The sequence below is a fragment of the Bos indicus x Bos taurus genome, chromosome 3 (assembly GCF_003369695.1).
Source record: "Bos indicus x Bos taurus breed Angus x Brahman F1 hybrid chromosome 3, Bos_hybrid_MaternalHap_v2.0, whole genome shotgun sequence".
Taxonomy (NCBI): domain Eukaryota; kingdom Metazoa; phylum Chordata; class Mammalia; order Artiodactyla; family Bovidae; genus Bos; species Bos indicus x Bos taurus.
This window is the reverse complement of record NC_040078.1, coordinates 85,548,826-85,552,948: the sequence shown is the minus strand read 5'-3', so window position 1 is coordinate 85,552,948 and position 4,123 is coordinate 85,548,826. Positions and strand designations below refer to the sequence as shown.

At 39.2% G+C, this 4,123-nt stretch overlaps 1 pseudogene; it reads right to left on the bottom strand.

Moving 5' to 3' along the window:
• Window positions 1-2,600: 2,600 nt before the first annotated feature.
• Window positions 2,601-3,867, bottom strand: LOC113890510 (annotated as a pseudogene).
• Window positions 3,868-4,123: the final 256 nt, after the last annotated feature.

The window sequence follows — 4,123 nt, the reverse complement described above, 5'->3', positions numbered from 1 at the left end:
TAGTTATATCGTAATTTTTCCATCTCATCAAGCTCTATATTTTAAATGCATTTGGCATTTTAACATGTGTTATATTTTTTGTTCCTCCTCTGTTTCTCCATTACTGTCTCCTTTTGCATTAAATACATCCTATACCAATCAATTCCCTTGCCAATACCTTTCCTCTATATTTTTTATTTAGTTTATTATTAGTTGCCCTTGAACTAGTTTCCCTGATGCTGGGAAAGATTGAGGGCAGGAGGAGAAGGGAACGACAGGATGAGATGGTTGGATGGCATCACTGACTTGATGGACATGAGTTTGAGCAAGCTCTGGGAGTTGGTGATGGGCAGGGAAACCTGGTGTGCTGCAGTCCATGAGGTTGTAAAGAGTTGGACATGACTGAGCAACTGAACTGAACTGCCCTTGAGATTATAATTATCATCTTCACTTAAAACAGTCAGTTCAGATTATTACTAATTTAATTTCAATAGTATACAAAAAAATTTGCTCCACTATATCACCCTCTTCCTTTGTCCTTTGTTATACAAATTACATATTTATAGATTATAAGACTATCAATACAGTTTTACAATTATTTTTTTTCGTTATTGCCTTTTATTTTAGAGTACAGAAAAGACAAACAAAAACAATTATGCTGTTTTACAATGATCTCTTGTCTTCCCATGGCTTCAAGTTACTGTATATCATTCATTCATTTCAGTCTAATGATTATTTTTATATCTTGTAGGGCAAGTATATTAGTGATGAATTCTCTCCACTTTTATTTCTTTGGGAATATGCTAATATCTCCATTTTTGAAGGATAGTTTTATTTAATAGAGAAGGCAATGGCAACCCACTCCAGTACTCTTGCCTGGAAAATCCCATGAATGGAGGAGCCTGGTACGCTGCAGTCCATGGGGTCGCTAAGAGTTGGACAGGACTGAGCGACTTCACTTTCACTTTTCACTTTCATGCATTGGAGAAGGAAATGGCAACCCACTCCAGTGTTCTTGCCTGGAGAATCCCAGAGACGACGGAGCCTGGTGGGCTGCCGTCTATGGGGTCACCCAGAGTCGGACATGACTGAAGTGACTTAGCAGCAGAAGCAGCAGTTTTATTTAATATTGAATTTTTGGTTGACAAAGTATATCAAATATGTCATCTTCCTACTTTCTGTCCTTCATGATTTCTGATGAGATATCAGTTGTTAATGTTGAAGATCTCTTACTCATGATAAGTTGCTTTTCCCTTGCTGCCTTCAAGATTCTCTTTATTTTGTCTCTTAACAGCTTGACTATGATGTATCTAGGTATGCATCTCTTTGAATTTACTGTGTTTGGAATTAATTGAGCTTTTTGAAAGTTCAGAATAATGTTTTTCATCAAATTTGGGACATTTGGGGCTACTTGTTCAAAAAAATATTCCTTATGCCTTTATTCTCTCCTTTCCTCTGGGACTCTTACTACATGTTTGTTGGTATGCTTGATGGTATCCCAGCCTCTGAAGCTCTGTTAATTATTCTTTATTGATGAATTTTTTTTCTATTACTCATATTGGATAAGCTCTATTGACTTAATTCACTGGTTCTTTTGTCTGCTCACTCAAGTCTGCTGTTGGTCTCCATTAATGAATTTTTATTTTTAAAAAATTTTTAGGTTAGGAATATATTTTTATTGATGTATGCTTGATTTACAATATGTTCATTTCTTATGAAAAGCAAAGTGATTCATTTATACATATATTCATATTCTTTTCAATTATGGTTTATTATAGGATACCAAATATAGTCCCTTATGCTATACAGTAGGAACTTGTTGTTTATCTTTTTTATATATGGTAGTTTGTATCTGCTAATCCGAAACTCCTAATTTATCTATCCCCCACCCTTTGATGACCATAAGTCTTTTTTTTCTCTAGGTCTTTGAGTCTGTTTCTATTTCATAAATGAGTTCATTTACGTCATATTTTAGTTTCCACATGTAAGTGATACCTTATGGAATTTGTCTCTCTCTTTCTGACTTACTTCACTTTGCATGATAATCTCTAAGTCCATCCATATTGCTGCGAATGGCTTTATTTAATTTCCTTTTTATGGCTGAGTTGTATTCCATTGTGTGTGTATACCGTGTCTTCCTTTTCCATTCATCTGTCAATGGACCTTTAGGTTGCTTGCATGTCTTGTAAACAGTGCTGCTAGGAACACTGGAGTGCCTGTATCCTTTCAAATAGAGTTTTCTCTGGATATATACCCCAGAGTAGGATTGCAGAGTCATATGACAACTCTATATTTAGTTTTTTAAAGGAACCTTCATACTGTTCTCCATAGTGGCTTCACCAATTTACATTCCCCCCAGTAGTGTGGGAGGGTTCCCTTTCCTCCACATCCTCTCCAGCACTTGCTATTTGTAGAATGCTTGATGATATTGTGAGGTGGTGCCTCATTATATTTTTGATTTGTATTTCTCTAATTAATTTTTAATTTTAATTAATAACTTTTCAATTCCAATATTTCTTTCTTTTTTTTTCTCATATTTCATATTGACTCTTTGTTCAGGTCTTCATTCAAAATTAGCTGTCCAAAATGATTTGGCTTTTATGGAATAAACAAATTTAAGTTTATGCAGCAACCTTCTTTTCCTCTGAGGTGGGTTTCTTTGCTGTGGGCTTCTTTTAAGCTGCTGGTTTCTTGGTCCCTGCAGCCTTTTTTCCCACCACAGGCTTCTTCAGCTTCTTATCACCAACAGCTTTCTTTTTTTTGTTTCCCGCCACAGGCTTCTTGCCCTGAATCCCCTTCTCATCTGATTTGGCTTCTAGTGCTGCTGCTGCCTTATCCATGAGGATTTTGTGGTTCTTGGCCTGTTGAAGAATGGTGTTTCGGCACATGGTCTTAGGGTATGGGTTAAGCTTCAACGTGATTCTCAGGTTTTTCAGTGGCTTCTTCTTCAGGACTCTGCGATGAGTCTTCTTGAGTGGTGCTCGGAGTGCTCTTTGGATTTCTGGGCTTTTCAAGATTCTGCTAAGGTCTGTACTGAGCATCTTGTGCATGGGAAGGTTGTAGTTACTCTTGAGGGAGGCTGCTTTACACCAACTGCCATACAGCTCATCTAAATTTCGGAAAGCACTTTCAGTCCATATGCACAAACGTCCCACATGACCGCTAGGAGCAAGTTTCAAAATGTTCAGCTTGCTTGCATTAAGCAGAGTAGTTTCAGGGATGTTTCTGAAGGCCTTGATGATACCATTGTCCTCATTATAGATGATGCAGGGTCTTCTGCACTGGATACAGCAATAGTTTTTCATTTTCCCTTTGCCAGCTCTCATTCACTGACAGGCATAGACTTTTTTGATATCATTCTAGGCCTTAAGTTTCTTCAGAAGCAAAACAGCCTCCTTGGTCTTATTGTAGCCTTCAACTTTATCTTCAACCACCAAAGGGAGTTCAGGATGAACTCTATACGATGACCTTTAGACATGACCAGCGCTGGTAAGGCTGAGGCAGTCAGTGCAGAGCAGATGGCATATCGCTTCTGCGTTGTATTCACTCTGCGATGCCAACATCGCCAGGTCTCGGCTGGTGCAAACATGCGGCCCCCACGACACATATTTCCAAAACCACCCTGGCCAGAATGGTGAGTCCCGCCACCTCGAACCCTGGGAATTCGAGCCACAGCTCTGCCGGTGCCCCAAGACTCAGCACTGGTTTGATGATCTGCTAATTCACTGACAGTGTAGGGCTGTCTGTTGTTTTTGTGCAAGTTGGTGTGAACAAATTTAACAGTATCTAGTTGAATGCGAGCCTTGAACACAGCAGGCAAAGTGACATTTTTGCCAGATGACTCCCCCTTTCGGAGTACACTGATATCAGTGGACAAGAACAGGCCATTGCAGGGAGAGGAGAAGGCCAGGCTCCTCTCAACCAAGTGGCTCCCACAGGAAAAGCCAGTTTTGAGAGAGTCATTTCCTAGGCAGGTTGATAGGGAGTCTAGGGATCCCCAAGGAGAGAGGGGTCTGGAATTCTCAAGGAGGAAGAAAGGACAAACTTTTTTCCTTCTCTACATTCCTTAGGATTATATAACAATAATGTATCCTGCCTGAGGACAGTCTCTGGATTAAACCTTCTGGCTAATTCTGTTATCTTA